The following is a 26,418-nucleotide window of genomic DNA, read 5'->3' on the forward strand; positions in this document are numbered from 1 at the left end:
ATTTTGTGGAAAATTAGTGAAAAAAGTTAGAGGAAAATAATAATTGTGAGTGATCAGATGTAGGGTAGCTCTGAGAAGAGCTTTTGGGTTTATGGTACATTTAGGTACTTATAAGTAGGTACCAATGCACAGTCTTAAATTCAGAATGAAAATTCTGTTGCCCTCATCTGAGAAGTGAGCTCCATCTCCTCTGTAGATATCTTGCATGTAGTAACGCAAGTTATTGTTGTACAGAGAGCCCATTCCATGGTCTCTCATGTAAGCTGAAACAGATTTGTTTACATGCTTCCTCGCTTTCTCAATTTGTGGACAAAATTGGTTGGACCACCTCCATTTCTGTCTTTGGCATATATTGGAATATACCAAGGCAGTTTGAGGAAAAAGTGCCATTAATTGCTCAAAGGTGTCCTTTAAAAGCATTTCCAGACCTACCCCTGTCAAAGTGCCCAAATCATTACCTCCACAGTGCACTATTAACAGGTCCGGTTTTGGCAAATGCATAAAGGTTTTCACCAATGGTATCAATTGGTGACATTTTAATCCTCTTTGGCCCAACCACTTAATTTCCACATCTTGTAAATTGAGGTTAGGTAAATTTCTGCTCTCAGCATACCTTTGAGCCCAGTGGATGTAACTATGTCCAACAATCCAGACCTTAAACATGGTGGGAGAAGGTTGTTCTGCAGTCAGATGAAGTGTGGTAATGAAAGGGCAGTTGAAACAGTAGGAGTTTCTAAAGAAAAAAAACTGTGGATTTACAATGCTAATGATTCATTAGCAGTGATTGGTGCATTTCCATTTCTGAAAACAGAAAGTTAGGGTGCATGGATGTGTTCTTTGAAAGATGTAATTTGAATGGTCAAGGAAGAAACATTTATTGAAAGATTGCTCTGGATACGCAGGTGCACTGAGAGTTCAGAGTTCAATTGAAACATTGTTGTGTGAATTTGCAAACATGAGAGGTCTTCCAGGAGGTGGTTGCTATGGAAACAAGGGAGAGAGGGCAGAGGGGGGAAGGGTTTTGATTTGAAAAAAGTGAGGGAAGAGGTATGATTGGCTAATATGAGAGATATGTGAAATGAATATCTGTATTTCTGTGCTTTCAATAGCTGCAGCCTTTGGAGTGCATCCTTTTTCTTCTGCTGAAGACAATTTGGTGTATTTCTGAGACTGTTTTCAAAACTCAAACAATATTTGCTAAGGTGAGAAAAGATTTATTTAATTTAGATAGAGAATAGTATGATTTAAGGAGAAAATGATGAAGAAAGCTGTGTTTTTAAAATGTGGTTTTGTCTCTAGTGATATAGTAATAGAATTAGTTTTATAGAGAAATTGTAATTGCATATTTGGTGTAACATTCTGGCATGCAGTAACACAAGTTATTGTGGTACATGGAGCCCATTCCATGGTTTGTTATGTAAGCTGAAACAGATATGTTGTTTTTAAAAACGATTTAAGAAATCAATTTATGTGCGATAAAATTCGCCGAAGTGCGGCGATAATTATTGTCTCTAAACAAGTTAGAGACAAAAATTACCGCTAGTTGTTGGAAATATGCCCCCGGGTTTTTCCTTGCAGGAATCGGGAAGCGAAAGACTAGCACTGAAATCAGTAGTCTCACACCTGAATCGGGAGGGTTGGCATGTCTGGATACTCTACAGCTGGAGCCATAAACTACATCCGCAGGGCTAGGTGATAGCCTAGGTCCGGCCTGGACAATCGGACACAGAGGAAGAGAAGTGTCAGAGGGTGCGGTAGTGAATAGGGTGAAAGGGAGGTGTCGAGCGGGCACAGGGTGTGATTCTCAGAGAAGAGCAGCGCAGATGGGGGAAGTATATGGGCCATGCATGAGAGAGAGAGCGGGGGTGACCATTGCGTGGGGGAGATGCGTGCGAGGGTGGGGAGCCATGCTGAGAATCGGCGGCGTGCAGAGAGTGGCCCTGGTCAAGGCATCTAAAATGGCTGCCGTGCACGACAAAATTGTGGCATTGGACAAAAACGCAAGATGGCGCAGACAATGTTTATCAATAAGGATTCATTTATAATAAAATATTTACTCGCAGTGACAAAATGGTGTTCAACACTTCCTGATTTCCATCGAATCAAACGTTAACAAACGTCACGCAGCAAAAAAAAAAAAAAAAAAGCTCACGCACAGAGCGGTTTTTAGCCATGTTATCCAATGGAAGGTGGATAACATGGCTAAGAGCATTTGCTGGATAATGCATGAATATCGCTGACTTTTCAGCGATATTCATGCATTGTGGCCGATGTGCGGCGATTATTTTTGTCTCTAAACAATTAAAACGAAGCACAAAATGGCGAATTCCCGTTTCGCTACCAGTTTGCGGCCCAGTTTGCGGCCCGTGAAGCGCTTCTACCGTGAAAAATCATTTTTTTTTTATTTTCCCCACGGGACCCTTTAATAACCCCAACAACATTCCTAGGGGGTCAAGAGGGGTATACCTTGCCCCCTTTCAATAAATTCCCCCTTCGTTTTTCACCTCTTCTTCTCTCTCGATCCTACCGAGAGATAAGATGGCGGCCGCTCCGGACTATTTAGAATGTTGACAGACACCGGAGAGCCAATCAGCTTTCTGTTATCCAATGGAAGGTGGATAACATGGCTAAGAGCATTTGCTGGATAATGCATGAATATTGCTGACTTTTCTGCGATGTTATGTTTACCTTTTTAAATGGAAAGTGTTCCTCTTGGGGCAAGTGTCTTGTAAATGCGCTCCCATTTGCGCTTGGCAAATTTAGATTTTGATTATGGGAGTTACCTAGCCATGTTAATAGTGTCCCAAAAATGGTGCTAGGGCATTCCAGAAAACACTTTCATGTGTCTCAAGGACATTTTTAGTCATTTCTTCATGAATGCAGGTATACAATTGATTTATATGCTGTGTTTAAAAACGAATTTTGAAATCAATTAAATTTCAGGATATGTACTGTTAGAGCTTCATAGGTTGTTTGGGGTCATATTTAGAAGGCATTTTAGTGTCTTTGATGTTATTTTTCCCTTTTTAAATGGAAAGCGTTCCTCATGGGGCCCTGAGCAGTTCTTAGCCATGTTATTTAATAGGAAGTGGATAACATGGCTAAGAGCATTTGCTGGAAAATGTATGAATATCACTGATTTTTCTGCGATATTCATGCATTGCGGCCGGTTTTTTTCACATTTGCAAGCACTTCTTAGCCATGTTATCCAATGGGAGGTGGATAACATGGCTAAGAGCATTTGCTTCAAAGGTTGTTTGGGGTTATACACCATTTTTGGGAAATTATTAACATGCCTATCTAACTCCCATAATCAAAATCTAAATTTGCCAACCGCAGGTGGGAGCGTATTTACAATAAATTTGCACCATGAACAACGTAAAATAGCATACTACACACTCAAATGCCTTATAAATATGACCCAAAACATCTTATGAAGCACTAGTAGTGCATATTTCCAGAAATGTATTGGTTTTCATTTAATGATTTACTTCATTGGTAGGCCTTCACATGTTTTTTTACCTTGTTTTTTTTCAGTGATAATCTTATCTGCAACCATGTGTTGGCCTCACCTCAAATAAACAAAACAGGTGATGGACTGAATGTGGATCAATGACACACATTCACCCCAGTCTAAAGATCTGGGCCTAAACAAATCTTTAGATAGGCTACATCTTATCGTCATCCTAAATTAATGATTTAAAATATTAGGGAGTGATTTATGAGTGTTGTATGCCTGTTTTGTACCATTGAGTGTCATTTTTGTGATGCAGTGCTGGTGGAAAATATTTGCTATGTTAAATAATTAGTACGGCATTAAGTTTTAGATGACTGTTATTTATTTACTGTTTGGTAATAGTGGTTAATAACATTTTATATTATATTTTTCCACAGATTCAACTGCAGATTCTTTCATAGTTTGTAAAATGCCTTCCAAAAGTAGAATAAGAAAGGCTAGAAAACGTCAAAGACAGCAGGATGATGTTTTATTGCAGCAGTCCTCTTCCCCAAATACTTGTCAAAACACCAAGAAAGGTCCGGGTAAGAGCACGAAATCATTCTTAAGAAATATTTGTAGTAAAAAAAGTTTTGCTCAAAAAAATGTTTCAGTTCACAAAAAGAAAAGTAATTTAAATGGAAAGGAGAGACCCATCACAAATGTTACTGGTAGAGGAAGAGATAACTCTGTGCATGATAGTAGAAGGAAACAACAGTTTAGGGACATTCGAAATCGAATGTTCCGTAATAGGATATTAGTTAATTTATTGAAAAATATTAAAAAGAAAGGCCAACAGAAAGCGGCATTTTATAAGAAGAAGAAAAATGTAGAGAAAATTATTGATCATGCTTTTGAAATTAAGCGAAAGTTGTTTATTTTGGTAATCAATAGAATTAGGAAACTAAGCAAGGTAATTTCTGATTTCAAAACAAAAAGTAGATGGAAGAGAGTAGTAAATCGTACTAACTTTTGTGAAGTTTTTTCCGGAGAATGGATGCATAGTTCAAGTTCTGAGGCATTTTTTAATGAGGAGACTTATTTTCAGGATAATGATTTGGTGCATGCAGTTGACATCAGTGGTCGAGCTTATGAAGTGAAGGATGGTTGTCCAGTTGAAAAAGAACAACTTGTGACAACAGAGACAGAAGAGGCGCTAAGTGATGAGGTTTTAGGAAGACGTCCTAAGGGTCCTGTGTACATTTGGAAGTGTAGTTCTATTTGCAGTGTGCGACAGGTTTCCATCAATTTGCTTTGTGATTTTATACGGACATTTAATAAGAAAAGTTTGAAGCAGAAAATGAAGTTGTTGCAAGATTTAGATCCTTGCAGAGTGAGACAAATGACAGGTTTGCGTGGTCATTCACTGGCTTGTCTTTCCAGGAGAGTATGCCAGAGTGTTTTTCATCATTTCAGGATGCTAGCAGTGCATCATAATAAAGTGAGAAAATTAGTGAGAATGTTGTATTATGCTAAGAGTCCAGCAATTATGCTTAAACAATTATGTGCTGCTCTTTTGCATGGTTCTGAAATAGATGTGAAGAATATTTGTGAAGAAATTGAGTTTTGTTACTTTGGTAGTAAAGATGAGAATGTTCAAATTGACCGAGAAGTAGAGGGTAATGTGGAAGATAATGTACAGGTTTCCAGTACAGATAATTTTCAGAAGGAAATTGCCACGTTTCAGATGAAATCAAGTGAGAGGCCTAATTTCACTTGTGTATGTTGTCGACGCACTTATTATAAGAATCAGACTAAGGTAGTGGATTTATATGCAAAAAGTGAAAGGGAAAATAATAGTGAATGGAAGGATTTTGCCACATACTTGATGGTAGAAAATTATTTTGATTTGGGATCGGATCAACGTGTGTGTACTTATTGTTGTAATAAATTAAACCAAAACCAGATGCCTGCTAGGGCAGTTCATAATAATCTGGAATTGGTTGAGATTCCTTCTGAATTGAAGGATTTAAATACTTATGAATCTATTTTGATTCAAAGTATCCATCCCTTTCAGGCTATTGTAAGAATGGAGCCAAAGACAGGGAAGTTGCCTCCAGCAGATTTACAGAGAGGATTAAAGGGAAGAGTTGTTTATTTGCCTCTAGATTTGAACAAAAACATTAACACAATTGGAATAGAAGAAGTGGAAGAGGAACCTCTGGTTATCTTGGTTAATGGGGTTCCGACAAAGAATAAGAAAATATGGCAAGATTTAGTGGATGTTAGGAAAGTCAAAAAGGCAACAGTGTATTTGAAGAAAAATAATAAGTACTATAAGAATGTATATGTTGCAGAAGAGGAAGTAAGTGATGAAGAGGATAGCGATTTGTGTGCTGGCCAAATTGAGAAAGTAGAGGCCTCTAAAAGTGAAGAAATATATGAACATTATAGTGTTCATCCTTTGCATTCCAAGGAAGTCATGGGGAATGCTATTGAGTTGTTTCAAATGAAACAAGCCAAAGGGAGTCCCATTAGTGTTTGGGAGGAAAGTTTGGAAGCTCGGTGTTTCCCACAGCTATTTCCCACAGGTCAAGGAGGAAGATATGATGAGCGACCTCATCAAATTCCTGCGTCTGAATACCGGACTTTATGATTGTATGCAGCAGATCCTAGGTTTCGGCAATGCATTCCCTATTTGTTTCATCTCCTGTTTGAAAGCGATCTGTCTGGACTGTCATATGCAGTGAACCACATCTTAAAAAGTGGTATACAGATGCGAAACATCTCGGCAAGTGACTTTATGCATAAAGTCAATGTCCAAGACAGTATTTTGGATTCTCACTTAATTAATCTCATGGCGTGTCAGCGTGGTACTAATGAGTACTTGTACCGTCGTCATGGTGATTTAAAATGTATGCTGAGGAACTTAGGAACTCCAACATGGTTCCTCACTCTGAGCTGTGCCGAGTATGGCTGGGAAGACTTACTTGAATTTCTACGAGAGGCAAATGGAAATATTGAAAACATTGAATTCAAGACACCTGGAGAACTGTGTTCTTTGGATCCAGTGAATGTATGCAGGTACTTCAATCATAGATTTGAAGCTATGATGTCTTTCATCACAAATAAAAAGAATCCACCTCTTGGAGAGGTGTTGGATTTCTTCTGGAGAAAGGAGTACCAAGCAAGAGGTGCCCCTCATATACATATGTTGTTGTGGATCAAGGATGCACCTAAATTTGGAACAGATCCGGATGACTTAGTGATGAATTTCATCGAACAGTATTCTACGTGTGCTGTTCCAAACGCAACGGAGAAGAAAAGTCTAAGAGAACAAGTTCTACGTTTCCAAAGCCATCGTTGTGGAAAGTACTGTTGTCGTAAATTCAGAAACAAGGACAAGTTCTACACCAAATGTCGTTTCAACTTTCCACGACCGGTGATTTCTAAAGGAAGAGTGAACAGTTTGATGTCTTCGCTGCGACATAATGTGACGAGGAAATCACCCAAGAATACATACAATTTGAAAAGGAACGAAGAGTCCAAGTACATCAATGACTACAACCCAGTGATTTTGTCCATGTGGAATGCTAACATGGATATACAGTTTGTGGCTGACAACTGTATGGCTGTGGCTCGGTATGTGACATCTTACATCACCAAAAAAGAAAAGACCGAACTGAAGGATATGTGGGAGGATATTTCTCATGAAAAGAGCCTCAGCAAGAAGTTGTACAGTTTCAGTCTGAAGATGTTGTCGCATCGAGAAATCGGAGCTTACGAATGTTCTGACCGGTTGTCTTCAGCAAGTCTCTATGCCAAATCCAGGAGTCTAGTTTGGGCGAGTCTTGGTCTTGCTGCAACGCGAAATCGAGTTCTAAAACCTGTCCGGGAAATTGAGTATTTGGCAGAAAAGGAACCAAACAGTACCGACATTTTGAAGACCAACATGTTGGATACATATTATCCAAATCGAAGCAGTCACCTTGAGAATGTTTGTCTATATGAGGTTCTCCAAAATTATATATTCAAGAGGAACATCAAAGAAGATATTGAGAAAGGAGTGTATGCTGTAATTGGAAGTGAGGGATGCCTGGTCAAGCAAAGAAAATGCCAATTAGTAAACCATCGAAAATTGAGTGGTGAATCTCCAGAAAAAAAGGAGTTTTTTTATTTAGCACTTTTGCAACTTTTCAAGCCTTGGCGTGCAGAAGAGGAACTGCTTGGAGATTTCCTCTGTTACGAAGACTCTTTCAATGCAGCCAAGGAGTCCATAGAATGTCCTGCTTTTTCTAAATATCAAGAAATGCTAACTTTGGAAATTGAGCAGGAAGCAACGATTGCAGCCGAGATTGCCAGAGACAGTTCTCAGGACAGTCAGAGTTCTGTTTCATTGAGTCAAGATCCACTTGGAGGACCTATTATCGAAAATGAAGCTGCCACTGCTATGAATGAAGTGGAAAGAGCCATGGCACATGCTCAGGAGGATTCAGTTAACTTAGAAGACTTGGAAAAACAACTCAACGTTGAGCAGAGGAAAATATATGATGAAGTTACCACGGAAATTGAGCACGGATTAAGTCATGAGAAGAACAAGTGCTCATGTACATCGTTGAAGCCTGTCCGACTGTACGTGAGTGGAGAAGCGGGAACTGGAAAAAGTTTCCTCATTAAAGCAATCTCTTGTTATTTGAAGGAAAGGACTGAGTCATCGCTGTCTTGTGTTGTCACCGCTCCTACTGGACTGGCAGCACATAACATTAAAGGTATTACTTTGCATCGTCTACTGATGCTGCCGGTGGAGCATGACAACAAATTACAATACAACAAGTTATCTGGAGATGCTTGCTGTGAAGTTTCAAGAGTCTTGAGGAAAATGAAACTACTTATCATTGACGAAGTAAGCATGGTTTCCAATGTCATGCTTGCCTTTGTGCATTTGAGAATGCAAGAAGTACTTAAAACTGAATATGATGTGTTATTTGGTGGGAAACACATCATTGTTTTCGGAGATCTTCTGCAGCTGACACCAGTAAAAGGTTAACCTGTGTTCAAAATACTCACGCATGAAGATACCAGGAAGTGCCTAGGGAGCATTGGCAACGTCAATATATGGTTAAACTTCAATTATGCAGAACTGCATCAAAATATGCGTCAGGCAAAGGATGAAGATTACAAGAATATTCTACAAGATATTAGAATTGGAAAAGTGACTGAGCATGGGAAAGAAGCTTTAAATGCACGATTACTGTCAAATTTATATCCCAAACAAGAGATTGTGCCTGAGAATATTTTTCAGAAAATTACTGAGAAGAAATCCGGGATATGTCTCATGCCAACTCTTGCAGAATGTGCCATCTTCAACAACAAAATGTTGAATTTAGAAAAGTAAGAGATTGTGAAACTTGAAGCTATCGACAAATTAGAGCATATGGGATCAACAATTATTTTGTCAGACAATTTGAAATCAAAATTGGATTCATTAGAGAAGACTATATCTAAAACAGCGGGTTTTGAAAAGACTTTGAATGTGTGTTTAAATTGCCGAATTATTTTGAGAAGGAATTTACATGTAGAAAGAGGTCTGGTAAATGGATCAATGGGTAATGTTGTTGATTTTGAGAAATACAGAAATAGAGATGGAATAGAATTTTTAAGAATTAAATTTGATGGCATTGAGGAAGTACAGCAAATTGGTCGTTGTTCTGCTAGGTTTTTGCTTGTTAAAGATTTATATGTTCGCCGTAAACAGTTTCCTGTTTGCTTGGCATATGCGGTGACAATCCATAAATCGCAAGGTTTAAGTGTAGACTGTGCATTGGTGAATATTGGCAGTTCTGTGTTCAAGGAGGGTATGGCATATGTGGCATTGTCACGAGTTAGAACTTTATCGGGATTGTACTTGATTGACTGTGATGTCACAAACATTTGTGTGGATCTAGATTGTGTTAAGGAATACAATAGGTTAAGAAGAGAGTATGCGCCACATTTGCCTCAATATCCTTTGTTTGAGAAACGTGTGGTAGGCCGCAAACGTAGAAATAGCAGTAATAGTAGGGAGGTTGTTGCAAAAAGACTAAAAGTCAATGAACCGAAAATTGTTAGCAGAAAGAAAGTGGATTCTGTTGAAGATGTTGTCGGTTTTCAATTTGAAAACAGTTCTGGTGTCAACTGCTATGCAAATGTAGTGGTTAATGTTCTCTTTTCACTAGAGAGTTTAAAAGAACAGATTCTGTTGAATTCTGAACAAATTTTATGCTGTTTGTTGAATTCTGTTTTCGAGAAATGTAGCACTGATCGAACAAAAGTAGAAAGTGTGTCTGAAGTTCGTTATCTGTTAGATGAATGTTCAGGTCAAACAGACTTCTCTGAAAATAGTCAGCAAGATTGTCAGGAGTTTTTAATGTATATGCTTGATATATTGCAAGTTGAGGGTGTAGATGTAGATCACCTGTTTGGGCTTTCTTATCAATGGCAGCATGACTGCGAGAATTGTAGGGTATCAAGTACTACTAGTGTAGACTCAGAAAGATTTATATATTTAACTTTGCCAGACAGTAAATCAGTCTCCTTTAATAAGCTAGTAAATGCAGCGGATCACAACATGGAGTGTAGCCAATGTAAATCTGAAATGATGTCAACATTACTTATACGTAGATATGGACAGTATGTCATTTTAATGATCCAACGATGTAGGCCTGATGGATCAAAATTGTCAACTTTAATAAAAAATTTTGTGGCTTCTCAGCTTTCAATATCAGGAAGGACTTTTGTAACTGTAGCAATTATCTATCACGATGGTCCTTCAACAACTTCAGGACATTATACAGCTTATTTAAAGTCTCGAAACGGCTGGTCATTCTGCAATGATTCCGTTGTAAGTTTCAAAAAAAAATTGCCGTTTGACCTTAAAAATTCTTACCTGGTGTTTTTAAAACCAAAATTTTAAAGAAAGAATCTCGAGATTTCCTGTGAAGAATTGGAAAAGGTTCATCAAGTTGAGGGAATGTAAGTCTGCAATGCTGTCTAGATTATTGGTCCAAAACTTTTAATTATAATGTTATTTTGTAAAATCCGACTATATAAACCTGATGCAAGTAAGTCTGCTTCATAGTAAGCAGTATCAGTGTCATAGGAAAAGGAGAACATGAGTGACAAAGAAGAGTAAGATATTAGTAGTCCAGGATTGTGAAAATAATCTCAAATGTTTTCTTTTTGCAAGTTGCGAAAATAGAAAATGTCGGGATTTGATTGGAAGAATTACAAGACTTGCGAATCGTGGCAACATGATTTGGCCTAGTGGAAACATGTGATAGAATGAGAGAAGTCTTTTTTTCTATGTAACATATTTTTCGTATCGATGGAGGTTTTCTTTCAGAAAGTGGCGGGCTGAAAATATTTATAGCACAACAGAGTGGATGCTGTTCATAGGAGATCCTTCGACGTCATTGAAAGTAAGTTAATTTTAAGGAGTTTTGAAATCAGATTTCTTAGGTTGTATGGGTTTTTTAAACACAGTCATTTTGATTGTGTTTTTTTTTCCCCGCTGTTACATGATGAATATCTTCAAGTCACTGATTTAAGTGAAATTTGATACATTCTGAGAACAGCAAAAATAAACCATTTAACATGTATAATTAATGTTCTTCTGTTTGTACTTATGATATACATTTAGAAATGTGAGGTAGATATGGAAAAATTGAGTCTTTTGTAAGTGTCAATTTTAATGCTTATAGTGCTGTATTTCCGGGTACTGTTTTTTTTTAAAGGAATAGGCCTCACCTCAAAGAAAGCTCTTCAAAGCAGACATCTTATTTGCATCCTGAAACTATCATTTAAAATATTAGAGACAATTTTATGATGGCTTTACATCTTCAACATCAAGATACAGTTTTTTGTAAAATATATATATTTAGGATTGTGTAGGGGACGTAGAGAAGCAGAGACTTCTGTAAATGTCAAAGTTGTTGAAAAACTGTTTGTTCTTGAACCTTTTCCCTTGTCTTTTCTAATTTTTAAGTACATGTTTTAATATTTTTGGAAATGTTTGTTCTCTGTTTTACAGATTGAAAGTATGAAAAAATATTTTAAAAAGGTAACAAGAATTATAAGGTAAATGTTTTCTACTCTTTTTACCCGCAATGCACTGCTGATGATGTCACTGACACTATCTCTCATTTACTCTCTATAGCTGTCTTTCTTTTTACATTATTCTCTGTTTACTTCCCTTATACTAACTCTTCTTTTTTTTAAAAAAATATTTTTTTAGTTCGCTTAAAGTTCGCAAACCGGTCAGCGAACTTGAAGCGAACCAAAAGAAATAGAGCTTGCCAGAGTGATAAACATTCTAGCAATTTTATTTGAAAGGGGAGGTAGTTCTGAAAAGAACTTTTTTTTTTTGTTTTTGTTGTTTTATATATTTTTTTTTTTTCTGAACATTTTTTGATTTTTTTGTATTTTTAGAGCAGTTTTATGTTTTTTGTGTTTTTTATGGAGGGGAAACAACAAAAAAACAGGCATTGAAAACGGCTCAACAGGAGCAAAAAAAAAATTACTTCTTGGGTGCATTAGGGCACTTATGGTTTTCGAACACCATATTAATCAAATTGATGCTCATGTTCCCATACGACAACATTGCACCGCAATATATACAAGTAAACCTCATATGTTGGAAATTTGGTTGAATATTTGGCACAGTTTCCTGTGCCTCTCTTCCTGACAAAGACATTGATGAGGTAGATCTGGCCACAGGAGTTGTCGGGGGATTGTCTTGTAGGTCCCTTAACTCAGCCCGGCTGTAGTTCAAGGGATGCCACCTGGTCATATGTCGATGCATAGTATAGTTGCCCATACTATATTTCTTCTCTGTGCCTCTTGACAATCTGTAATCACAGATGAGGCAGGTGACATATTTCGCATTCACCTTCTTCTCCCCTGGAGGGATGGAAAAAAACTGCCAGATGAAACTAGTTTTTCTCTTTGAAACATGGGGCAACTCTGGGATAAATTGTTGTTGATGTGGATCCTCTTCTTCTTCTTCCTCCTCTTCCTGCTCTCTGTTGGAGGTAAATTGACTTGGTGGTCCTCTCTTCTTATGAGGAGGTGGAGGTGGTGGTGGGGGTGTACCAGCTGCAGCAAGAATGGAAGCCATTGTTGAACTTCAGGTAAATGGTCTTTCTCTCACGAAGATGAAAGTCAGAGTGAGGAAAGAAGGAGGGGTTTACATGATTTGGGAAAAGCAAAAGTTCTGAACCAATGAAAAGTGTTATTTTTAGGTCACATGACCTAGTATTACATCATTAGGAAACCAAAAGTGAAATGAACTAATGAAAAGTGTTATTATCGAGTCACATGACTTGCTGTCTTTACGTTTCGCGCTTTGCGCCACTATCCAATCCGCTTCCGGGTCCGCTAACTTGGCGCGTCGGATAACGTATTACGCGACAACGCAAAACGTCATGATAACGTAACAGTTACGCTTAAGGAACGATTACCGGCTCGCGCACCAAGTCGCGGCTTTGAATTCAGCTAACGGGAAGCTGACCAGTTCGCGGACTAGGAGCGGAACAAATTTTTTTTTTTTTTTAAATGTATAAAAAACATGTACAATATATTTTATGATTTAAAGAAGAATACATTTTACAGATACAAATATTAGCTTTCAAAAAACCATTGAAATTCAATGAAAAAACCATAGGTTATAGTCCATATATAGTTAGGAATTAGCATTTACAAAACCTTATTTTACTCGCATAAAACCATTGAAATTCCATATATAGTTAGATGCGCTAACTATATATCGCGCACCCGCAATCCACTGCTGATGATGTCACATATTACATCATTCATGACATGGTCAGTGACATCACTGATGACATCACTGATCACAACATCCAGTGACTGTATGTTTCTGTAAAGTTAAAATATGTCTTACATATTGAAGAATGAGTGGATGTATAAATGTCTGGATGAAGGATTTAGTAGGTGCATGACTGATTGTATGAGGGAGTGATTAAATGTGTCTCACTGAGTGCATGGGTTAGTGAATAAACTATATTAGTTTGTGCATCATTATATCTGTTGTTCTGTAAACTGCTGCATGTGTTGATCAGTAGCTATATGAATAACTATATGGGTTATTGATTGGTTGCTCAAGTATTTGTATGGGAGACTGAGTATATGTGTGAGTGGCTGGGAGGTGTGTGACTCTGTGCATAGATGTGTGAGCAGTTGATTCACTAGATGTATGGTTTCAAAAGTGCATGTGGAAACAGCTGTATGGGCGGTTGACTGTGTGCATGAGTGTATTGGTGAGTGAATGGATATCTCAGTGCTACATGTCAAAGTAAGTACATATGTAAAACACAGTACATGTGAGAGTTAACATATATAAATAACTGTGCATTAGAGCCAGTGAATGTGTGAATGGCTGTATGGATCATTGTGAACTTTTATTAGGGATTATATAAGAGAGTAAATATGTGTTAGAATATGCTTCAATAAGTAAGGTGGGTATAACTGTATAGTTGAGGAATTGGAGGTGTGATTGATTCTTTGCATGACTGTCTAGGTGTATGAGTAACTCCATGGATGAGTGACAATCTGTGAGTGTCTGTTTTCACTGAGTGTATCTAAGGATATATCAGAGTCTGTAGAGGTTCATCGTATTAACACATGAATGATGTCATCTGTGATGTTGTCAGTGATGTCATTTGAGTTGTCATCAGTGATGTCATCAGTGATGTCATTTGAGATGTCATCAGTGATGTCATTTGAGTTGTCATCAGTGATGTCATCAGTGATGTCACTGACCATGTCATGAATGATGTAATATGTGACATCATCAGCAGTGGATTGCGGGTGCGCGATATATAGTTAGCGCATCTAACTATATATGGAATTTCAATGGTTTTATGCGAGTAAAATAAGGTTTTGTAAATGCTAATTCCTAACTATATATGGACTATAACCTATGTTTTTTTCATTGAATATATATATATATACACACACATATATAGAGCAGTTTTAGCCTGACATAGCAGCATTTTAGGAAAATCACTACACGCACATATGTGATAATATAAAATGGGAATTTCTGCAAATGATTGTATATCTGATATCTGAATAGACATATATGTATGAAATGCAAGTGGGAACATTATTTGTTTACATAATTTATTGCAATATATGTAAGTACCCGTTAGCGCAAAGCATTGACTGACGCTTATAATCTTGTCCACTGGGAGATGATGTAAATATAAAGCGTACTCAATGTAATAACTGTCGATTGTCAGAAATGGTTAAACCTATCCACTGGAAGTAAATGCGAACAGTGTTAGACCGCGAGTGCGATACACAATGTCAAAAACCTGTTAATAATCACAGGCAAGGGCTTAACTATCGAACGCGAGCGCTGGAGAACGCATTAACACACGCAAGTAAACTAAGCCAAATAATCCCCCTGAAACTTCCCTGGTTAACCGCGCGCGCCGAATGATTAGAGAACCGAGTAATATAACAAACTCTCTCGGAATAACCTTGTAGCATCCTCACTGCACCCGCTCACACACGCGCAAAGCAGCATACGGAGACCGGAGCAAACACGGCAAACCTGCACTAAGGATTAATAAAATAATGTGCCCTCACGCGAATATAAACCACGGACAATGCAATAATCCATGAGCACCACACTCACCAGCGCCGAGGGAGTTTTGAACGCGGTAAAGCGCGCGAAGGTCTGTCTGTCACAGCATAGCGAGGCACACACAAGGCAGGAATGAGGAAATCACTGGGCTCAAGGTGCGGGAGGGTTTCTATAGAAACGAAACAACGCATGGAGGCGGGTGATGTAATTGCAAACTGTGAAAGTGAAAATAACTTCTCTATGTCAGTCTAATTAAGGCGTCGCCCCAAGTTACCATGGGAACTGGGTTACACACGAGTGTGAAATGTGAAAACAAGCTAAAATGTGCATGAAAACAGGAGTTAAACGTGCATGATGTAATGCAATGACTAAGGGGTATAAATATAACCACAGTCTGTTAAGATGTTGTGAACAAGGCGGGTGCTTACCGCCGAAACGCGTCAAGCAGCCTAAAAGGTGAACATCGTTTACAACGATGTTTTCACAACGCGGTACCTTTACACCGCAGCTGTGACAACGCAAGTCGTTACCACGACTTGCGCTGGAGGGCGCTCAAGGTCTAAAAATAGTTAATTTACTATCCTAACACCTTCCCTAGGGTCCACGGGGACTGGTGTTAGAATAGTAAATTAAACTATTCGAAATCCGCGCCCCCCCAACGCAAGTCGTGGTAACGACTTGCGTTGTCACGGCCGCGTTGTAAAGGTATGCGTTGTGACGGTACGCGTTGTACCGTCATATATCCAGCCTAAAAGAGTGAATAAACTTATTTGGAATCATCTATTTCACGGAGTCAGTGCCTTACTTGCATGAGAAAGTTTGGAGTGTTCCAGATATATATATATATATATATATATATATATATATATATATATATATATATATATATATATATATATATATATATATATATATATATATATATATATATATATATATATATATATATATATATATATATATATATATATATATACACACCAATCCATCTGGAGGCCCAAACGAGGATGCAGAGATCTATGGAGTGCAAAAACCACAGTTAATGGACAGAATGCAGAACAATGTCATACATTCCCCCCAGTACAGAGATCTGGGCCTTAATCCATCGTTTTTTTGCACTCCACACCACCCCAGTTCAGACATGGCCATATGCAAATCAGCCTTGACCCTGTGCCTCATGGGAACAGTCCAGCCCGAACTGCCAAGCCATGTCTTCCCTGGACCAGAATCAAGCATCCTAGGACCGGTTTCTGGCTATCAGCCGTCTTCAGCCAGGATAGCTTGACTCCAGTGGTGTGGAGAGCATGGGACTCACGTCTGAGTATACCCATCCCACTCGGGGTGACAAATGCAAAAACCACAGTTGATGGACAGAATGCAGAGCAATGTCATACATTCACCCCAGTACAGATCTCGGCCTAAATCCATCGTTTTTTTGCACTCCACACCACCCCAGTTCAGGGTATGCTCAGACGTGAGTCCCTTGCTCACTTTGCCACTGGAGTCAAGCTATCCTGGCTGAAGACGGCTGATAGCCAGAAACCGGTCCTAGGATGCTTGATGTAGTAACTTTTGATCTGTTTGAGATAGAAGCTATTTTTTGTTAAAACCAGCAGTTTATGATGCAGATGATGGATTATGTGACAAACATGGAAAAGCAATAGTTATGCAAAAAATGCTGCCAAATCACATGATTTCAGTGGCCTTGTCTATGAGATTGCACATTAAAAAATACCAATCTGTAGGCTTAAATATAGAGTAATAGCAATCTACCCTTAAATGCCTATTTACTTAAAAATATGCTTTTTAAAATAAATACGTCAGACCTACTGCCTTTATCATAACATATCATAGTAAACTGACCTGTAGGTATGATCATTTGCTTGCCACCATAACCAACTCAGTTCTGCTGCACTGAATAAAAGCTTTTCAACCAGCCAAAACTTACAATTCATAAACTCCTTTTAGTGGAAGCACACAAATGTTACCTAATCAAATCCTGTACTCATGAAAACAAATGTGCGTGGAGTCTAATCCCCTTTCTTTTTAGTTGATCATATAACATAAGGCGAAAGCTGCGATGCCGAACCAGACCTAAAAATCCATGTAGATTAGTGTTGCACTGGACACCCTCTTCTGCTCCTAAACACACATCTGGACGCTGAAGTCTAAAGTTAATAATGGAAGGGTAGGGAGCTGAGGCAGGAAAACAGCAATGCATTCCTCATGACTGCCCTCCCATCTGTGCTGCTGCAAGAGAGGAACAAACACTTTATTGTAAACTCGTCTAAGACCCTTTAACAGCATTACAGTGCCATGTGTGTGCCCCAGAAAGGTTTAGGAAGACATACTGCTGCTTGCACAGGTGGGTAGATGAACAAACAAAACAACCACAGCTGTGTGGTGGGGAATCAAACTACTTCTGCCCATTCAAAACGTGTCTCCTGTCCATCAACAAGTGCATGGAGCCTATCTGACAGATGTTCATTGGCCTTGGGCTAAATGGGGTTCGAAGAAGGGTTGCCCCCCCCTTCAGCCGCAAGAGCCCTTCTTATGCCCCTGCAATGCTAATAGCTAAATAGCTAAAGGTTGAACACATAAGGTACTGCTGATTTTTCAAACGAGATCTAAAATTAGTGTCTAAAAGCAACAATCCATTTTTGTCTCTAAAAGCATACATTGCCATAGTAGTCCCTGGTATAAAAGGGGGCTACGTTGCGTGTGGGTGGGGTCCTTGTGAATGGGCAGAATGCCATCACTAACCCTGAAGATGGCCAAAGGCTGAAGTGGACTGGCCCACTGCCCCATGATGTATGCTGTCGCGATGGTGGAAACATGTCGGTGACACAATGACAGAGGAATCGAGAACAACGAAGAGCACCGGCTGAAACCCCTAGGAGTTCGTATATTGTACATATACATTTTGGTAAGATCAAAGGTTCTTGGCTAATATCGGGACCTACATTTGGTAACCCTGCCCAAGGGATCGGATACTGACGAATTAGGAAAATAACAATCCTGTTGGGAAACTGCATTGTAGTTCCATTAAGAATACGTCATCTCCGGTGATAGTGTCCGACACTGCCACTTAAAAGAATAGCAGCTATGCTCAGACATTATCCCATTACACGTAGATCATGCCTTGTGGAAAGTGGCGGCACTGTGAAATGTAAAACATGTATGTCACTGCTATGCGATATACGCATTATATCTCACTAACATTATAGCAATCCCGCTGAGATGCTCTACATCTGTCCCATCAAAACAGGACATTCCTGCTCACTAGAAATGGAAGTGTCTCACTGGATACACATGAGCAGTGCATCAAGGTGCAGGTCCTGCCACACTGAATGCACAGCAGCCTGTTGTGAAGCAACCACACGTTCCACGTACAACACAACAGTGCCCATCCTGCCCCAGGTAAACCTTGCCAGTCCTGCCATCCTAATAAACCTCTAGCAGATCTGCCGAGAAGTGCTAGTTCTGTCCATATCAGGGCTTTGACGTCCTTCTGGGAACTGGCCATACTTTAACATAACGACAACAACAGCCCCCCTAAGTGTTGGTAGTGTTCGATAGAACTTTTAGAAGCCATAATGAGAATTCTTGTTCTGTCCTATTGAAAGAATGGCTTTAGTGCTAGGTGGAGTTTAACTGTCCCATTACAAGTATAGTAGTGCTCCAGTCCTGAGAATGGTGGGTACCTTCTTTATCTCTCTCCCCGAGAGCCTCATACCAGCTCATGTAGATAAACTGTATTGCAATGTTACAATTACCAAAAAGTTACAGGGCAAACTTAAGATACACAGCCTTGCAAAGTTTAAAACAACCTTAAAAAACATAATACTCATTGCATCTTGATGATCATCACACCAGAGCTTATCATTGTACAAGGCAAATTCTGCTGCCTTTGTTGAGATTTGGCCCTTAATCCGATGGGAGCCGACTGCCTCAAGGCATGCAATACTTTGTATGTTCCTTCTAGATGCCTTAGTTCAGCCAAAGCTCTTTTAGCCAGCACTCCTAAGATCAGGCGCGCTAGGCTGGCGCATGAACCTTCTCCTTTTCTAGGGCCGTCAGCTTGGAATAAATTTCCCCCTGAGATTCATAGCACTACACACATTTCTCAGTTTAGGAAAAGACTAAAGACATGGCTGTTTAACCAAGATTAAAGGGATTAGCACTTCCAGAGGTGCAGAGCGCCAGGACACTCCTTGGAGTATCACAGTGCTTTATAAATGCCCTTTCATTCATTCATTCGTTAAGCAATGATCCTGCATACCTAAGGTATTTTAGCCATGTATTTGGTTCAAATAAAACTGGTTCATTTTTTAAACCATCCTTTACAAAGCCAAACTGTATCGATTTGCCAATACTTGTTCACTGCTGTACTTGCTTTGCAAAAGCTTATGGAATTGTGCAGCAAGCACTGGCAAAACCAACAGTTCTGGCTGGAACACTCATATTGTTGTTTTGTATCCTTCCAAGAATGCCATCATGTTGCATGCAGACAGAACTTAATATGCAGCGTGCTACAGGAAAAGGATACGTGTACACAATAATATCGTTATACCATTACACAATAGTTGCCGCTGTGCATCTAGCCGCAACATGGGGGCCATCTTGAAAGTATAGCAAAAAAAAAATTCAAGATGGCCACCTGCTGCTATAGGCTTTGCAAATATTTGCAGGATTGTGTCATAAGCATTGTTAAAGCAAAAAGTGGCAGGCAGCTATCTAGAAATAGAAGTTTGATACTTCCAAGATGGCCAGCCCTTTTCTTTGTTGATCTTAGAAACGCGATCCTAAGTAAATTGGCGTTGCTACAGTGGGGTCTCACTTCAGAATGTGAAGAGGAGTTCCCTCAGCATCCCATATCTGACAGATGTTCATTGGCCTTGGGCTGAAGCGGGTTCCTAGAAGGATGGGGTGTCCCCCTGTGCCGCAGGAGCTGTGGGAGCCCTCTGCTATGCCCCTTGAAATGCTCATAGTCGCAGCGATTTGCAACATATCAGAGAAGTGAGAGGGACAGACAGACACACCAAGCAGTTCAGGGCACAGAAAGAGAGTGAAAGAGCAATACCGAGGCAATGTATGTATTGAGGTTGACTAGGCAGGCAGGGTTTGTGAGGTGGTGGAAAAGTGGAGGTGTAAAAGAAAGAGAGACAGAGAGAAAGAAAGAAAGAAAGAAAGAAAGAAAGAAAGAAAGAAAGAAAGAAAGAAAGAAAGAAAGAAAGAAAGAAAAGAAGGACCAGTACATACGCTCCTGTGGAGTGCTAAAGATGAAAGTTCAGAGAACCATGCAAAAACATTGCACATTGACATCCGCAGTCCAAGGATACACTCAATCAATCAGATTGCGAGTCTTTCTTACCGATTGAGGAAGAGAGTTCCACAATCTGGCCGCCGTGTAAGAGAAGGAGCGACCTCCCCATCTTGCCTTCGTAACCTTCCTGGTATTAGCCAGGAAATGGTTGCTGGAGCTAAGAGGTCTTGATGGTAAACAAGGTGATAGCAAAGAGTGAAGAATAGCAGGGCCTGATTTCCACATGGCTTTGTGGGCTATGCACATCGCCCTAAACTGTATCCTGGCGGCCATAGGTAGCCAGTGAAGCTGGCGGAGGGCTGGTCTTGCAGATTGTCTCCTAGGGACCTGAAGGAGCAATCTTGCTGCACTATTCTGGACCACCTGGAGTTTGTTTATTGTGGCCAGTGAGGCTCCTAAGTACAGCACGTTTCCGTAGTCCAGCCGAGAAAGTATCAAGAACTGGACCATAATTCTACGAGCTTCGAATGGGAGTAAGGGAAGGATTTTGCATAGCATCCTCAACAGCCCATAGCAGGTTGATGATAGAACCGTGGCTTGGTGTCCGAAATTAAGGGTGTCGTCTAACCACACACCTAAGCTCTTTATGTATGGCTTTGACGAAGGACCAGGACCTAGGCATGAGGGCCACGTGTGGACGGAGATTAAGGGGGAACAATTGCCCAATAGCATGATCTCTGTCTTGTCTCCGTTAAGACGGAGATAGGAGCCCTCCATCCACCTGGCCACTGCTTTGAGGCATGGGGCCAGCATTCAAGACGATCCCTTGTCGTGGCACAAAGATACCACTAACTGGGTGTCGTCTGCATAGCTGACGATCTTAATGCCAAATGGATGGATGACAGCTGCCAGCGGCCTCATATATACATTAAAGAGCGTCAGACTTAAGGCCGAGCCTTGTGGTACCCCATATTCCAAGGATAGACTGGAGGACACCACAGCTCCCTCGAAAACTTGGAAGCGGCGGTTACTGAGGAAGGAGGTGAACCAAGCTAGTGCAGCGCCCGACACACCGCTACTCTTGAGTCGGTTGATCAAGATGGTATTATTGACTGTGTCAAACACTGCACTTAGGTCCAGAAGAATAATAGCAGCCCCTCCTCCCTCGTCCACCAGCTTACTTGCCTCCTCGGTTACCAGCAACAGCTTGGTCTCCATCCCATGATTTGGGCGGAAGCAGGTCTGTGTGTCATCCAGCAAACCATTGGATTCTAGGTCGTCAGCAAGGAGATTGTTTACGTGTTTCTCCAACAGCTTACTGAGCCATGGCAGAAGCGAAATTGGACGGTAGTTCGAGAATATGGATGGGTCTAGGCTAGGTTTTTTAAGTAATGCCTTGACCATGGCATATTTCCACATTAGGGGGACAGTGCAGGTTAAGATAGAGAGATTTAGACCCTCTAAGATGGTGGACTGAACAGCTTCCTAGGCTTCCCTAAGCTGTTGAGACGGAACAACGTCCAACGGGGAGCCCGAAGTGACTCTGCTGACAACTTTGCCAAACGTCTCGATGTTCAGGGGCTGTAGTTGATCGAGCCCTGGTACATGAGCTAGGTCTATTGTGTCATAGTCCCCCGGTTCGGACTGATTGGAAGGAAAGGCAGTGTAAAGGGCCTGTATTTTCTCTTTAAAGAACACCGCCAGTTGATTACAACGTTCAAGGGCCCCTTCCTTCGAGGGAGGAGTTTGTGAAGGGGTGATAAGGGACTTCGCTATATGGAAGATTTCTTTGGGGGAGTTGGCTGCGGTACTAATTTTGGTCTCATAAAAATGTATCTGGGCCATTTTTATCTCGACTTTGTAGCTCCTAATCGCCTTCCTATAGGAGTCTTTTGTTTCTTGCGAGGGATCCTGACTCCATAGCCTTTCCAACTTGCGGCAAGATTGCTTTAATGCTCTCAGTTGGGGGCTAAACCAGGGGCTGCATTTTTCCTATCGTGTTTTTGGACAATAGCTTTGGGGAGGGCCCTGCCCAGTGTTTCCTCAATCCACCTGTTGAAATTGGAGTTGGCCTCCTCAATGTCAGTTCCCATCAGTGGCTTTGCGGCCTCAAGGGATGTCATCCATTTCCCCAGAGGCAGCCTACACCACTTCCGGTCCCACACTGCGTTGGAAGGTTGTGCTCCCTGGGTAGTTTTTGTAACCCAAAATAAGGGAACTAAGAGATGGTCGGACCAAAGGAGGGGAATGGGGTCTCCTGAGGTGAGGTTGTCTAAGCTACTAAAGACTGGGTCAGATTAATGAGTTTGGGAATTCATTCATTTAGCACCCCAGGGGGGGCGATAAATCAGTATGCCCGATAGGCAATCAGTTGAGGATAATTCAAGTGAGAAGGTAAGATTTTCCCCATCTTTAAATTGAGATGGCAGTAGTCGGCATCTATGGGTGTCTTTATAAATAATGGCTAGGCCTCCTCCTCTTCCTGAGCTATGATCCATTCTGCAGATTCCATATCCTGATGGTAGGGCCCGAATAATATCGTGCTCATTTCCTGATTGCAACCAAGTTTCTGTTAGGAATAAGGCGTCCAACTTATGTTCCTCGATTAGAAGAACTAGTTCGGTACAGTGTTTAGGCAGAGATCGACAGTTTAAGAGGGCCAGGTTGTATTGTGTGGTGGAAGTGCGATCTCAGTCTAGGTGATCGTGCGGTTTGAAATGCCGCTGGCAATGGCGACATAGTAGCGGGAAGGGTGTGGTCGCACTCTGTCCTTAATCTAGGCCTTAGCCTACGTAGGGTTGTGCTGCTATATTTCAGAAGGCTTTCCTTGCGCGGACCAGGGGTAGTGGTCCCTGGGCCCGGCCAGGTGTGGACGGGCGCAGATGGGCTTGCCTTTGACGCGCCTTCGGTGCGCCACCGGCGCGCCTGCTGCGCGGCTGGGGAGGTATGCTAATCATATGCAAGGAGACAGGGATGTGAGGGCAAGAGGTAGCACATGAAGGAGAGATAGAGAGAGCAAAACAAAAAAAATCACATGAACTCCCATGGAGTCTCAAAGGAAAAAAAAAATACAGTTCCATGATGTGGGCAATGGAAGGATACAAGTCACCCAATTAAAAAGATGGTAAAGGATCTATGCTCTAGCTGGGTGACAAACTCAAGAAGAGGAAGGAAAGGCATCAAATAAAAAGACAGCAAATGAGAGTGACAAGAAAGCTAACCTATGATAAGCAACAGTGTTATAATAAATGTAGAAAATGAAAAAGGCCCACTCATGTCAATGCAACCATCAGCAGTAAGTCATGTGCAGATGTACGTATTAAAAGAGAAATATAAGCTATCTGCAATAGTAAAATAGAAAAGCAGCATAAAATGGAGTCAGGTACCGGGGATGGAGGAAGAGACGAGCTTCAGTAGAACAGAGAAATATAATTAGACATATCAGAAATGGAAAGTTATAGACCCACATTGCGAGAACACGTCTCTGAGAAAATATGTGGATAAGATAGCACAGAGGGACAAGATAGGTAGGAAGTTAGGCCTTGTAGAGCAATAGACATGTAGGGAGTACAGCATTGCTAGGCTTCAAAGAGAGAAGCCAAGTACAACCAGTAGTACAAGGGGTGGTGTATAAGAATAATCAAAATAACGCATGCACATGTATTCCATTTCATAAACATGTGATTAGGTTTTTTGCAGAAAGAATCACTTTTTTTTTTTAACTTTATTGTCAAGTAGGCAAAGAAGTTATTCATATCAACATTGTCTCTCGTCTGCTGCACATTTATCACAAAGTTTTCCCCATAGATGTATAAAGCACAGTACAGTCCGTTGTCTGAGTTCATTCTCACAATAAGGACAAGGAAAAAGTAATCGTGACTATTTCGCATAGAATCTCACTGAGCAATATTCCATACCCTCCCCCATTTCGCAGTATGCCCTCGTATAGTACAGCAGTTGGTTGCCAGTAATTGCGACTAACAAAGAGAAAACGAAATCTACAAAAAAGGAAAAATAACCTAACTAATGCCATCACTTCAATAAATTGTCGTACCCTTTCTTAAACAGTTGTCATCCATTGTATACAACCCGTACAATGTTCAGAGGTAATGATGTGTTCACGCTCCATCCCTTCACAAATCTGAGTTACATATTCCCGCCCTCACTCCCTATTCCTCATCCTCCTCTGAGTCCAGGTCCTCATCCTCAGGTAGGGCCGCACATGGTTCGCCCCTATATTTATTCCACGGCATCCAGACCTTATTCCATTTACGGGGACAGGCCCTCATGACGTATACCGCCCTTTCTTTCACCATTAGAAGGTCCATATTTCTAATCCAGCCAGCTACTGTAGGTAAATCTTGAGCACCCCACTTTTGTGCAATGTCCCTTTTGGCCACCGTCACAGCCAACGTGACCCACAGTTGTCCATATCTACCCGAATGAATCACTTTTTATATAACGTTGTGCTTAAGGAAATGCCCGATTGATTATGCAAATATATAATGTATTTATGCTCCAAAATGTATAAAAGAAATTGGCCTCCCCATTGTAAGTTGAAGTTCAGATTCCAGTTCAATGGAGCGGTCTGAACTTCTGTGTGCATGATTAAACTTGACTACATCGCCAAAAGAAGTTGTGTCTTCTTTTTCTTTCATACAGCAACAACAGGCTGGCTCCAAGCCCCCTTTAAATTTTTGGTATGGCCCAAAAGCGGCGTTTAGCAAACAGGTGCCAGGCCAGGTCCTCCTTGGACCAAAAAGAAGCATCCCAGAACCGGTTGCCGGGTATCATCCCTCATCAGCCAGGCTAGCTTGAATCTCGTGGCAGAGTGAGCACAGACCCCATGTCAGGGCATGCAATTCTCACTTAGGGTGAAAAAAGCAAAAAAGAACAGATGAAGGATGGAATATTAAACAAATCAAACATTCACCCCAGTAACAGATCTGGGTTTTATCCATCATTTTTTTGCTCATAACTCCTCCCCAGTTTGGGCCCAGCCATATGCAGATCAGTCTTGAGCCTGCTCCCTATGGGAACAGCCCAGCCCAGGTCCTCCCTGGACCGCAAACAAGAATGTTGGGACCGGTTTCGGGGTATCACCCCTCATCAGTCAGGCTAGTTTAAATCCAGTGGCTCAGTGAGCACGGGACATAATGCTGAACAAATCAAACATTCACCCTCAGTCACAAATCTGGTTTTAATCTATCGTTTTTCTTCTCACCCCAGTTTAGACCCAGCTATATGAAAATCAGTCTTGACCCTGCTTCCAAAGGGAACAGTCCAGTCTGAACTGCCAGGCCACGTCCTACCTGGACCAAAAAAAGCATCCTGTGGCTAGTTTAGTGGTATCACACTCATCAGCCATCCTAGCTTGAATCCAGTGGCACAGTGAGCATGGGACCCCCAACTTTGGCGTACCGTTCCTAGTATTCTTGTTTCCAATCCAGGGAATCCTGGCCTGGCAGTTCAGGCTGGACTTTTCCGATGGGGAGCAGGGTCAAGACTGATTTGCATATGGCTGGGTCTAAACTTGAATGGCATGATGAGCAAAACAACAATGGATTTAGGACCAGATCTCTGTACTGGCGATGAATGTTTGACAGTGTTCTGCATTCTGTGCATTAATTGTTTTTAACATCTTGAGTGTCACGGATATGCCCAGACGTGGGTCCCATTTTATCACCATACCATTGGAGTCAAGCTAGCCTGGCCGATGAGTGGCGATACCCCAAAACCGGTCCCAGGATGCTTGTTTCCAGTCCAGGGAATACCTGGCCTGGCAGTTCGGGCTGGACTGTTCCCATGGGGAGCATGGCTAAGACTGTAGTGAGTAAAAATGATGGATTTGGCCCAGATGTCAGTACTGGGGGTGAATGTTTGACATTGTTTAGTATTCCGCCCATCATTTGTTCAAGGGTTGTGTATTTGATCTAATGGTCACAAGTTCAAAATACAATGATGCCTTGCGGCGGGATGCCTGGCTTTCACCTTGTGGACACCCTGCTGTGGTTTCTCACAGGGGAATACCAGGACGGGTTCCCTAAGCAAGCGCCGGGACGCTTACGG

Source organism: Lissotriton vulgaris, chromosome 5 (genome assembly GCF_964263255.1).
Source record: "Lissotriton vulgaris chromosome 5, aLisVul1.2, whole genome shotgun sequence".
NCBI lineage: Eukaryota > Metazoa > Chordata > Amphibia > Caudata > Salamandridae > Lissotriton > Lissotriton vulgaris.